Raw genomic sequence first — 14,383 nt, forward strand, 5'->3', positions numbered from 1 at the left:
GAAACTAAGCTGAGCTTGTACTTTAGCTACCCATGTTTTAAAACAGTGACTCTCTATAGAAAATTTATGCAGACAACATGAAACTCTCTTTATCAACTATTCAGTAAATTATCATAAAATATTTCAGGTGTTTATCTTAGATCTCAATTTCTGATGAATATATTGGAGTAAATATAAATCAAAATTTACCCTACACGTTTCTGTCCTTATACAGCCTAAAGTTGCCCAACAAACCCTCTGTTCATCTCTTAGTTTCCTTCAATTTAGATTGATTATGTCTTTATACTGGGGAGAGGGCTTTCCTGATAAAAGAATGGCTTAATCTTTATTTGCCTAGAGCAGTTAGAAAAATAAGTGAAGCAAGCAGCCTCCTGTGACTGATTTCTGCTCACTTAAGGCAATTCACCCTTGAAACAGAGAATAATTGTTCTCCATCCTTTTCCAGGTACTGTCTTCCCTTTCATATATTATTTCCAAATATTCTTTAAGATTTTGAACATTAGAGTAATACAGGATGAATCAGTACCATGCATCAGGTTAAATTTTGCCTACAGATTCCTATCCAGAGATTTCACGAAATTGAGAAAATGGAAGCCATGCACACATCTAGGAGAAAAATTTGGTCCATAGCCTCCATAAATTCTGAATTAAAAAAAAAAAAAAAAAGAAAAAGAAAAAAGTGAAAGAAAGAGAAAAAAGAGAAAGAAACAAGAGATTACTTCTATTTCAAGCAACAAGGTAATAATATGTGGGCTTTGATCAAACTACTGGGTGTCAACAATCTGATAATATTAGAATTGTGCATTATATAGGAATTGACTTCCTAGATGGTACTCTTCTGGACAAGAAACATGGGTGTGCCTGCAGAAATTCCCTAATTGGGTACCTTTAGCTTCTGTACCTCAGTTTTGTGTGGATAAAGTAACAAATGTTTCCCTTTCAGCACCACTGATACTGGAATGACAAGGTGGGAGGTGGACCACTTGATCTCCTCTTTTATTTAGCCCTATTTTTAAAAAGAACATTTCTTTCTTTCCTGCACCTGGTCAAGTGGTTGGCAAAAACCAACAAGTTATATGCATTGTCTTATTCAGAAGGAATCTAGGAAACTCTTTTTAGCTGGATTAAGTCTAGCCATAATATTATTATCTTGTCAGGCTGAGTTTGAAACTGAAACAACTCATAGAAATCCCAAGTTTAGTAATCCCTAATGTAAACATTTCTCTGTAATTGGATTTAAATTAAATAATTGTTACTCCAATAACAAAACTGTACTAAGGGTGGGTACAGTAATTCACCCTGAAACTTTCTTTTTTAGCGACTTCTTCCTCAGAGCTGCATCTTACAAATTCTTTTCTATCGGTGGAACTGAGGACACAGTGTGATATTGCAAACTTAATCTTAAGAACTGCTTCTGAACTGCAAAAGTTCATCAAGTTCATCAAGCAATTATTCTTAATTTTAGGGTTGAAGAATGATACAAAGGAAAAGTAAACTTTCCTGTAAGAAAATTTTAAAAAGTCTCCCAGTGCCTCCACTGGCAGGGAGACCAGGAAAAGATCTACTTTCATAGATCATACAGCTGGGAGCTCACTCAAAGCTGTAAACTGTAAATACCAAAATGGAGCACAGATAAACTGCTGACTTTATAAAAATCATGGATGTTTTAATAGGATAAGGACTTCAATTGTGCCCTTCTTTTATTTCATCATACCCACTGTGCTGGACAAATTTGTGCTGGACAAATTTGTGTCAGCTAATACAGTTCTCTGCAGGCGATTTGCAATGTGTGTGTTTACTATAAATTTTCACTGGAAACTTCTTACAGCTGAATGTTGCTTCATCATGCCAGGTTCTTTCAAATGCTCTTTAGCAGTGAGTTAGGATGGATCAATTTACCAGCTGACCCTGAGGAGGTGTTTGTAAAAGAAATCACTGTTTCATGCACCTAGGTATGATATCAAGGAGACACTGAGTTGTTGTATAAAAACAAGAGAAAGTATGAAGTTAAAGAACCACCTCTTCATGAGTCTAGACCTGTAAAAGAATGCATTTGTTCATAAAACTCTGAGCAGATTAGAAATAGGTGTTATTAATCTTAGATTATAATATAAATCCAATGTCTGTTTGTCTAAGAGTCCTGAATCAACTACTTTTGACTTCTCAGTCCCTCTGCAATAAAACCTATGACATTTCTATAAGGGACAGTTGGTTGAGGGCTTCACCTGCTAAACTCCCAAGTACCAGTTCTTGCAACTGTACTATTTGTGGTCCTTCCTTTTGGCAGTATTTCCTTGACATAGAATTTCTAAAATACTATGTCCTGTTTTAAAAATAATGATTTAATAAGTAGACATGAATGGGTGAGTAGTTCAAAAATGCAGCTTGCTAGCACCCCATCCTTTCTTGGCCTTTGCAGTTAAAACTGAGATGTAGTTTTACTTTGACACACTGTGAGAATCTGTATCTCATTGTTGCTTAGATCATGGATGGGCAACAATGGCTTTTTTCAGAGTTTCACAGACTAGCAAACTTAAAGTAGCTCCTTTTAATTGAAACCCAGACATACTTTTAGGTAAAAACAAAACTGAGCTGGCTTGAGTTTTTCCCAAGCTAAACAAAAGAGATTGGAACTTTCCATTGTTTTTGTCTGCCAACCATGCATTGTTAAAGGAATCGAAATAAAGAGGGAAAGGGGTCAAGGGTTATAGAGCTCATATTTCCACTCTACATGACCCCATCTCAGCAATAGTGGGACCCTCGTGATCAGTTCCTGTTGGTCTAACGGAACAGCCATTTCTTAAGAAAAGGAATTACTGCGTACAGTACCTTTGTGACTAACAGAAGAATACCCCAGCTCTTCAAAGGTCCTTTCATTACAGCCTCTGAAGAGGACTCTGACATTACTTTCTTGAGATTATAATGAAAACAGCTGTACTTGTACCAATTCCCCTTTTTATTATTTTTTGTAACAAAACAAGATTGATGTTATGCCACTTTCTGTTCTGTCATGAGAATAAGGTATCACAAATGCTAATAACTACCACAGTAGCAATATGCACTACTTTGATCTTTTCACTATTCTTTAATTTGAGCAGCTGGCCACTGAATTTCTTCCTTAAAATCTGTGCTGCCTAAAAAACAAAGGGAAAAATGGCCAACAAAATCAAATGTGCACATTTAAAACCATTCCTCTGACTAGTCCAATTCAAATCCTACATGAGTAATGCAAATACTATACTTTGATTTTGTGATTGTAGGCACAGAAATCTTAATACACATTATTCTGATGATAGATTGTGGCAGAACAAGAAACACCCGAAACAACCAATTCTCATTAAAACCTAAAGTTTGTAATCCCTTCATTCTTACCGGTTGCTTTGCCAAAGACTTCTTAAGAGATTATTGAGCTTATTTATGAAAATCCAAAAGTAATTTTAAGTGACTTTTTCTCCTTCTAAGACAGTAAAATTAAACATGCCGTGGTTGTTCTTTTTTTCCAGTGTCAAAGGCAATGCAAGAAGGCAGGATCTGGCAACAGCAGCTGTCAAGATTCCAAACCCAAGAAATGAAAAAACACCTACTGTCCAAATTATTGTTGTACTGGTAGAAACAGGAGAGTAGCCTTTGATCTTCCTGTGAATAAACTGGAACAGAACTCTGTATTGCCAGCTGAATTTCTTTTTCAGCAACTCAACTTTCACAGTGAATCAGGAGTACAATTTTTCTATTCTCTGCATTTTAGTTTGGTCCCAGCTCTATCTTCATGATGAGCACCATTAGCCTCATTTACATGAATACCACAATGAAAATTATAAAGTGGCTGGTGGTGCTCAGAATTTGCAAGTAAAGATCTCTAAATGAGAATTTTGGATCCTCACTTCCAACCAACAGCAACAATTTAGATACTTAAGTTCTTTCCTGGAAGCCACAGTACAATGTTTCCAAAAGCAGAAAGAAGTGCCTCATGGAAAATTCAGAATCAGCTGAAGATGTAATTTTACTGCATAAATGCTTTTGAAAATATGACTGTTCTGTTCCTTAGTAAATGAAATGTAATAATTTTAGAAAATTTAAAATTTAGCAAAATTTGTACGAAATGGAGTGAGATGAAAAAGTTTAACAAATACAGTCCCCAAAGCGAAAGCATCATGAGAGAACATCTACATGTCCAAGTTAATTCACTGCTAGGAGTGCTTTTATTCTCTGTTTCATTTAAAACAGAAACATTAAAGTTATAAGTAAGGAAGCAACAGAGAAATCTGAATTGTTATGTTTGTGAGTTACTGGGAGACAAGATATGCTTAGAGAAAAAGGAGCCTCCTGAAGTGTTCAAAAAGATGAGAACATTGTATATGCTATAAAACAAGATTATAAAGTGGAATAAAATTTTAGGATGTATAAAATGAGAGGTATGAAATGGGGAGATTATCTATCTAACTATCTATCTATCATCTATCTATCATCCATCTATCTATCTATCTATCTATCTATCTATCTATCTATCTATCTATCTATCTATTATTTATAGAGAGGAAACCAGTCAGGACAGGGGATGTATTGCAATACATTGCAGCTGATTTGATTGCATATATGCTTATGGCTACCCTTATGTTCAGACACACATAACCAAGTGCATCTTGCACATTTGTGAGCAGGCTGGGGCAATTTTTTTTACACTGATGCAGTAGAAACTGCAGTTATTCTGCATGGATATTCTGAATGCAGCTTCAGTCTGGAAGGGGAAGGAGGGATTGCAGCAGGATGAATGGAGCTTTGCAAACAAGCTATTACAGGAATTGATTTGTGTTGTACTACAGGGCTATTCATTACTCCTTTGCAATTTCTCTGCACTCAACATAGTTTTTTCTACTAATATAGCTTTGAGTATGCACACATTTTTGTCTGAGCAGTAGTTTGTGCTTTAGGCCTGGTTTTGCTGCATAAACAATTCCTGACAGTGGTTTGGTCATGCAGCAGAGTAGCTGCTTGCCTAGGTATGTTTGACATACAGAGCAGATGGCAATGACTGTACAAGCCTTCCAGAGGCCACACACCACTGGGCATCTATACTGAATTGTGCAGCTGTTTTCCAGGGCTTGAAGTGCAAGAAGACCAGCAAAATGAGGAGGGAACATGATTGTACAGACTGCAAATCACCACAGTAATTCTACAAATTCAACCTAATGAATTAGGTGTGGTGCTCCTTGTCATTCCAGTATTAGTAAATTCAATTCATGGAGCTATTCTTGCCAACAAATTTATTGAAATTGTCATCTGGAGACCTCCAACCTCGCATTTTGCATCAGTGATTTAAGCTCAGAAACTTGTCCATGAACTTCAGAGACTACTACAACAGTACAGATTTAGTACTGCTAACTCTTTGGAGTCAGCAACCTCTTTTTAGCAGAGAATATAAATGTGTGAGGTATGTCCAAAATATGCTCTTAAATCTGCAACAGGCTATTCATTATACTCTGTAGCTATGCCTTTATCAATTGCACTGGAGCAATGGCAGCTGGCAAAAACTAGGTATAGAAATAGACAAAATAAGGGCTGCAATGGAAGCAAAGAAACATCTTGCATGACGAAGGAATATTGCACAGAACAGGGTAGATATGGGGTAATAATTCAAAACTTAAACAGGATAAGAGTGATCCTGTACAGAGTAATAGCTGCATAGTGTGCCCATGAGTAGAAGAAAGCCAGGGGAAGAGAGCTTCAAATTTGAACTCAGAGGATGTTATAAGATAGTAGCCAGTAGGAAAAAGGATGTAATATAGAAAAAGGGCATTAGTGGGACCACTCTCAAAGCCAATGATTGACTGAAAGGGACAGATATAATGACAGCAGAGCATTAAAGACAAGAATGGTAGAGTATCAGAAAATTCTTAGTTACCTTAGACTGAAAAGCAAAAAGACACATGCAGGACCTGTCTGATCATTTCAGTATATGAGAACACGTTTCGTACTAATCTCTTTTTTCTTTTCCCTTCTATACTAGTGGCTTTTTCTTACAACAGTTTATTTGTGCCTGCTGAGATATGTACACATGCACATGTACATGGCCTCACACTCCTCTACAGCTAAGCATGACCCAGAGTACAACATTATTTTCTGCATTTGTTCAGATTCCTGGAAAAATACTCAAGGGAGGCAGCGCAGATCTGATATATGGATGTCAATTTGTCCCTCTGTCTTAACAACACAGCCAAGGTCTGACCTTCCCCAGCTTCCAGGGGTTTTTGAGTAGAGGAAGGTAAAAAAAAAAAAAAAAATCACCAGACAATTATAGATGAAAAGAGCCCTGAAAATGCAAAAATGTTAATTAATATGTCATATATCCGTAACCCATTTGGATTTTTACTTACCTTTGCCAGCTTAAGATATTCAGATGAGGCACTGGGACTATACATGCTTTAAAGAAAGGTGTGTACATAGCTGTAAAGGAAGGTGCAGTATCTTTTTCCTAACAAGAGATTTAAATTATTTTTTAATATCTTTTGTGAATCACTACTAAAGAAAGTGGCAACTTCTCAAGCTTTTGGAAAAAAAAGGAAACAAAAGAAAAGCCTTTGGATGCCCACAGTAGGTGGCATCAGCTACTGACCTACCTACTAATAAGGCAAATGAAAGGAAAACAGCCTGAGAGAGAACTAAATAGCAGAGAGCCAAAGTCTTGAGGGGAGAACAGGCAAAGGAGGCATACAGTGCTTAATTCTCCCTGACTAAAAAGCTCTGTCAAACCACAAGTTGAGGATGCTACCATTACAACAGGAAAAAAAAAGTTAATTGCATTATACTCCTTTGACTGGAATACTGCTGGAATACACGGCTGTAAAGAGAAAGTCTAATAAGTCTTTAAGAAAATAATATATAGCCTTGGAGGAAGCACTAGGGCTAGTCAGGCTCCTGTTTACAGGAGCTCTGTCCTAGTGGATGATCTATGGGAAATAGCTCTGAAATCAAATTAACTGAGCTGCTCTGGCTTCACAACCAGCACTTTGTGCAGTAAACAGAAACATGGGACAGAATAAATTAAACAGAAAAGTCAGAATCATAAATGCCTTCCTTGGCTGCTTTGGAAATGTGCAATGCTTATTAGAGTTCCTAAACCTGTTCCTGTGTCTTAAAGCCTCCCTGGAATATTTAGAAAACATTTCCTTAGAGCCTAAGTACTTTTTCTGCACTCCCTTCTAAGCAAATAGAGGCTTTTAACATGTCTTTAATAATCATAAAATTTGCTCTTAAGCAGTTCATTGTTCCATTTTTTACATTTACTGAATATCAACATCAGGGTTTTATTAATTAATTAATTTATATTAAATACTTGAGTTGACATATTTTTGATAAATCTATATTATTAAATTTACATACATATATTTAATATATATGTAATATCTGGTGAAAACTGTCCTGAAAAGCCTTTTTAGGAACTATCTTTGACATGGGCCAGTTCTGCTACAACTGGTATAACTCCATGTTATTTTTGGGTATTTATTTTTCACTGTTACTTTGGCATTTGACTCATTTTACATTTATAATATGCATCATTTGGTTTGCTGCTTAACTCTGAAATAATGCAGAAAACACAATGAAAATATTTTTTTAAATGTATGTATTTTTGTGTGTTTTATTGGCTTAAGGGACAAGAGGATTGAAGTGTTGATGTCCTCTTGCAAGTTTCCCAATTTAAAAAAAAGGGAAAAAAAAAAAAGAAAAGACACATCTATATAGAATTCTTGCCTTTTTGTTTGGACAGATTCTTGCAATTTCTTCCCATGGCTTTAGTGACTCGTGGAAATTTCTCATATAGTCCATACCGTCAGCAGGATTCTTTCCCAGATTTCTCACCCTTTTTAATTTGTATCCCCTAGTTACCTGCTCCATCCTTTCCTTCCCCCTCCCTTCTCCAACACTAATAGCCTGCTGGAATCCACCTTCTAAATGAAATCAGTCAAGTCACCTCAGCTTTGATTGCCTTATTCCCATGGTGTAGAATGAAAGCACTTTATTGAATCAAAAATGTTCTACATTCAATTGTCATAAATAACAATGCACAGCAAAGAACTTAAGCTATCAACATAAACAATACAATATGAAACTGTGCTTCAAACCAGATGCTTCCTTATTTCTGCCCAAACAGTTTGAAGAGCCTGTTAAAATGCTTCAAGTTGCTGTTTACAGAGGGTCAAACGAACATTTTTCAATGAAATGTGTCCCTTCTGGTTCCTTAATGATTAAATACAGAGAAACAATAGCCATTTAAAATAGCAAAAGAATATCTGATGATTTTTTGTTGTTAGGATTGTTAAAATAGGAAGAGTTGAAAAGCTTTGTTTGAGGTGAGAGAAAAATGCTCTGACAGGATCTGAGCCACCTCAAACATTTTGACAATTTGTCAAAAATCATTGCACTTGTCAAGTAGCCTTTTTGCAGGACACTTGGGAAAACAAGCAGCATCTTTCCTTCGCTAGGACTGGAAAGGCTTTTTCCCACAATACCCCCAAAATGCTGTGTCATGTGTCTGCCCCACCTCCCTTCACCTCCTCCCCCCAAATGAGCAATCTCAAGCACAGATCTTCCTTCCTGGAGGAAACAACCAATCCAGTTAAAATTTGTGTGCTCTTCTGTTGACAAAGGGTTCTCTGTAACCCCAGGACTCCAGATTTGCTTCCTGGATCCTGCTCCTGCTGTCCTATGCCAGGATTCAGCCTGGTGTAGGTATTTCACTGGGCTGCATACCATTAAATTAATTGCTGTCCTTCTGAGTTTTGTTGGTAGAACTTCAACCTTTAGAATCCACTTTCATCTGGTAAATAGAGCTGAGCTTCACTGAAAATACTCTGTGTTTATGCAAAGACACCCATGCAACTGGAATGTCAAATGGTGACCTAAATAAGATGGAAGCAAATCTTGTTTGATAAGAAACACACCATTAACATTAAAAAAAAAAAAAGGGGGGGGGGGGAATAATGCCTTGATTCTACACACAGTCTGGAATAAAATTGTATTTCTTTTCACACTTTATCAAAGCCTTGTCAGGATCCAGAAAAACAGAGCTCCAAGGTCACTGTATTTCTGTTCTGTTTCTGTATTTCCACTCCATGGAGTATTGGTATTTGTGACCTCATTCTCACCAACTATCTGTACTTAAACCTTGTGGAGCAGTGTTTTGCTGTACAATAAAAATGAAGCCAGCAACATTTCTGTTAAATTCACATTATCAAGTTGGAGAGTCCGACTTTTTGTGTAAACATACACAGCATGCAAACATCAAAACAGTCAAGGAATAGCAATAACAGGTAATAAGTTTTTGCTATGTGAACTTCCTTACTTAGTTACTCAGCTTCCTCATGTGTTAGGATCTTTATAAGGCACATAAATAATAAATAAGATTCTTATTAAACTGGATCAATTTATATCAGGTAAATAAGTGTTGTTTCTTAAGAAATTGCAAGTTTATGGTGATTAATATGATGGGTTTCACAGTTCTTTTTTCTAGGTTGAATGCTTGTTTCAAGAGATAAATTCTTAAAACTCCTTGTCTCCATAGAGGTAAGCTTATAGTCCTGTCTTTCTATATGGGGCAAGAAAATACAGGGAACCTTCTTTCCTACTTTAAAGCCTTCTCAGATAGGACAGAGGCCTTGGAGTCCCTAATTCTGGGGACAACAAGATCTTTCCTATGCTTGGTGTCCTAAAAGGGCCAGGAAGTTACTGGTGGATATCAACTATAAACCAGTCTGCAAAGCTGGCAGGACACAGGGTGGCTGGTGGTGCACAGGTGGGGTTATTCTCATCTGGATTTGACTGCAGGAGTGCCACAGTACCTGTGGGGCTGCTGTGACACAGGGACAGTGGGAAAGGGTTTTCAGTCTCTGTGCTGTAAGGCAGCATGCAAAGGTCTCTGCTAGCCTCTTAGAAGATTCACAGCACTTTCTGGTTATTATGGAGAGAAATAAGTGTACAAAGAACCACCTGTACATGTGCATACATTGATGTATAAGAGCTATATGAAAAGAGCTATATATAAAAATGTGGGTGCTGGTCAGGTGCATGGATCTTGCAGCAGCTGCCCTCTGTCCCCAGCCCCAGATTTATTTTGCAGACTCCCCCTCTTCTCCCTTTTTCTCCTCACTAAACCTTCACCAATGGGCTCAGACTGCAAAATTTGGGGTTGGGATGACCAGTCAGATGATGGCTTTTTTTTGGATGAAAATTAAGCAAAATAAGTAAGAAAAGGTCACGAGCGTGTTGAAAATCCCAGTGACCATCACAGACAGGTACAGTAGCCAGGCTGCCTCTCACAGACTCCATTTCCACAGATAACAGCTGCTGCCCATTAGGCCCAGCTCAGCTGCAGACATTAAGCTCTTTGCACTGCATGAACCCATGCTAAGTGAAGTGCATCACTGTAACTGACTTTCTATATCTCTACCTTAGCCTCTACCTTAGCTTCCCCCAAGAACTATGGTAAAAATAATGGCATTTGTTCGTTATTGTTCCTGCTTTAGCTCCATTTAATTACGTATTTGTCCATCCCAGCCTTTCTGCCTTCGAGAACAAATTCTGAAAGTACACAGGACAAAAAATCTGTAGGTTTTACATCACAGCAAAAGAGTTTCCTGTCCTTAGGTGCTGTATTCCAGCTTTGTTGGAAATATGGAATAAAATATTGGCCTTACAAGGGTTTACTCCAAGTTTACATTATTAAAGTGAACAGAAATTTTGGCTGAGATCCTTTGATATATAGGGTACAAGCCATTTAAGTTTAGTTAGGCTGCTTTCCAAGCTCCAGAAAGGATCTAGTGAAAGAATGAAGCATATTAAGACTGTGGCAGACCCCTGGTATTAGGCCTATATTAATTCTAATATGATTATATCATTCAGGTTGCAGAAAGTTTAGCTAAACACTGAATGGCTTGCTTAGAGGATAGTAACAGGTACTACTAATATTAAAAATCATTTAATAATTAAACAAATAGAATGACAGGATATGACAGTAAATAAGAATTTACTTAACTGAAATCAATCCTGCCTTCAGGCAAAATGATGGGCTAGATGATCCCCCTTTCTGATTATTATAGTATGATTCATTCTATGATTTTCTGATCCACTTTCCTCAATTTCTTTTGGGAAATCATGTGTCTATCTGTGAATATGTACAGAGCACCAAAGAAGTTTTTTCACAGCTTTCCGAACCTTCCATGAAGAGGAAAGAAGTTTTAGACCATGTCCTCCTTGCACAGAGGATGTACAGGCAGGGAACAGAGAAAATGCAGTATTAACTTCTTTCATCCATCCTCCTTTTGACCTTTTGCCACCCTGTGCAGACCTGCCAGCCAGCACTAGCTCAAAGAGAGACTTGGTGGAAGAGAAAGGGATGGTATGTTTTGCTTCCTTTTAGGAAGGTTACAGCACAGTCCTTGCATGCACACTCACCTTTCTCCACTGAAGTTGAAAGTCAGTCCTTTATGAGTTCACATCCAGGGACATTTCATAAGATCATTTTTCTCCTTGATGTTATTTGGGCTTATGGACGTTTTTTTAAAGATATCTTAAGTTCAGAACTGGTAATTCCCTCTCCCTGGGTAGCTTTCCAGAGGATTGTTACTTTTCTGTGCTGTGTATATCTCTGTAAATTACTTTATTTTCCCCTGTGTTTCATGGAACAGTTGGTAAGATCATAAGTGGTGGCTTTTTGCCTCAGAGGTTTGAAAACACTGTCAGATGAATTTTGGACTGCATTAGCTTAGTTTGGGAGTCCTGAGTTTCTGCTGCCAGCAGACAGTTACTGTCTTCAGGATGTTCACTTAAGAACATCCTAAAGATAGATGAAATTTCAACTCCTCAAACTGCCAGCATTAAGTAACAATTTCATAGCTGACCTTTTGAGATATTTGTGTAAGAATGGTTGGCCTAGCCCACACACTGTACAGAAAAAGCTGCACCCATCACTCCTCTGCCTGAATTGGCACAGCTTTTGAAGGAGCTACAGGGATACATACTCAAAGGGTCTTCTGCACATGCAAACTGCTGTCTTTGGCAGCTCCAGCAAAGGCTGGAATATAGGCCTGAACTGAAAAACTTGCACATACAAGGGGAAATCCAGCTACTTTTGGTAACACAGATGTAAATCAGGAATATGCCTTTGACAGCTGGTGGTGCTACAGTGCACGGGCAGGGAATGGGGGCCAGAACAGAGATCTGGAATGTTGCCAAGTTGAAGCAATATTAGGTTGATACCTGTTCTGAAATCCTATAGAAACTATCATCTCCCAGTTTATCAAACCACAACTACAGATGCTTAAATAAAAATGAAAAAACCCCTGTGTGTTTGTGAAATCTGGCCTTTATTTTTTATCACTCTCATGACAAAAAGTGTTAGAAAAATGTCTTAAACCACTACTTGGGGATTTCCTCCAAGCACTATGCCAGCTGCTCTCAGCCTCCATTGTGAAATGATGGGCTGCTGGCATAGCCAAAGTACTTTACACTCCAGCAACCACTGGATGCATAGCAGCCCTTTGGGAGTCATTACCAACTGGTGTAATTTAGGGCAGCCCTGAGGCACCTCTAAGTCACAGTCTTCAGGAACTGGAGGCTATAAAGGTGGCAAAACACCTCTTCTCTAGGTCTATAATCTGCAATAACATTTACAATACAGACTGCATCATATTATTTCCATGTTTAATTAGAGTACAGAATATCAAACATTTTGCTTTAACACTACCCCGTGTGCTGTTACTGGTTCTGTATGTGATTTAATGGGTGATCAATCATTCACATATCAGTGGTGATGTAAACCTGATGTTCATTTGCTCTTTTTCACTTCATGCATGGATCTCATGTAACAAGAAAAGAAATATCTATGAGGAATGTGGTAGTTCTGCATTGCTGTTAAATCTCAGCAAGCCCTCTTAGAATTCAAGAAATAAGGTAGCATCAGTTTACAGACCAGCTTTTCAGTGGCATCATTCCAAGTCTGTGCTATTGGCCAGGCATGGCTTATGCTTTGCTTTCATAGCCAAATATGTGATGCTTGACATGTCAAGTCAGCTGCTGGTTTTTTTTTAAGAGTGACTATTGTTGATACAGCTGTGAAAGAGTCCCTTCTCCTTCCCAAAGAATTATCACTAAATTGCATTAACCAGAGAGAGACCCTCTTCACTGGATCAGCACTTAACAAAAAGTGCCCTGTCATCATTTTCCTTTCACTCTCTTCTCACTACCCTTCTGATCTGGTGCTGCTGTCCACTTATATTTCAAATGGGTATTATCCTGCCATTCGTCTTCATATATCAACAGGAAAATCACCTTCAAGAAATTGGAAGGGTTAGGCCTTCCTTTCCAAAGGAAAAATGGTCAGATTTATGCCACTGTTTCAGGCCAGAGAACTGAGCCCAGCTGAGCTCAGGAAGAGAGAGATAGGGCCAAGGAGAGCCAGGCGTGGTGGTGTCTCCATGGAAGGAGAGATGTAGGAGGCGGATGCCTGGCAGGGGCGTGCTGGGGAAGCAGAGCTGCAGGAGTGCCTGGGTGCCCAGGGGATGAGGGAGAGGCTGGGATTTCCCAGCTATGCTAGGCACAGAGGACACGTGGATGCCATTCCTCTGTGCTGCTCTGCAAGTGCATCCAAATGCTCCTTTCCAGGAGCAAAAGCAGGAAAGCAACCTGAAACCCACCAGGGAAAAGGGAATAACTATTTTGCCAAGTGATAGCAACACAACTTTGTTATAATCGTAATAATAAAACAGAACTGCCAAGTGATGACTTCTCTGAGGTGCTTTTAACCTTAATAAGAGCTCCATTAATTTTTCATATTATTGATAAAGCAAATTAATACATATCTCCAAACAAGCAAAACATAAAAAGGCATCAAAACTAAACTGAAATAATTGAATATTATTTGTAGAGAATGCCATTAAAATAATGTAAATCTTCTTTTGTAAATTAACTTCATGCATAACTAGAAATGATTAGCATGCATATATACCAACCTCTGTGTTTGTAATTTTGACACACATCCTAATAGACTTGGGGTGTTTTATTCACTTACACTCTGAAAGTATTATTCTGTATGAATGCACAGTAACTCAGAGAGAACTGGAGGGAGGACATGAAGCTGGTGGAAGTGCTGTCACTGAGCCTCCAGGCCATAAGGGAGCATCTCCCTCCCATGGCAAGGACAAGTGGGAAGACATTGGCCAAATATTAACTCTTCCACATAGCTGGGGGCATCTGGGCACTCCTGAAACCATTGGCAGTGCATATTTTAGTACAAGTACAAATAGTGCTTTTAGACATCTACAGCTCGTATCCCATGGCAGTGGGAATTTTCCTAAGTTCAGAGAAGAAGTAAGGAAACTTTTTAATTAGTATT

General features: G+C 38.2%; 1 long non-coding RNA gene across 1 annotated transcript in view; it reads right to left on the reverse strand.

Annotated features, from left to right (window-relative positions):
* The window catches only part of LOC143694884 (uncharacterized), a 97,448-nt gene that overhangs the window by 9,566 nt on the left and 73,499 nt on the right, over nucleotides 1-14,383 (reverse strand). The window lies entirely within an intron of this gene.

The sequence above is a fragment of the Agelaius phoeniceus genome, chromosome 10 (genome assembly GCF_051311805.1).
Source record: "Agelaius phoeniceus isolate bAgePho1 chromosome 10, bAgePho1.hap1, whole genome shotgun sequence".
NCBI lineage: Eukaryota > Metazoa > Chordata > Aves > Passeriformes > Icteridae > Agelaius > Agelaius phoeniceus.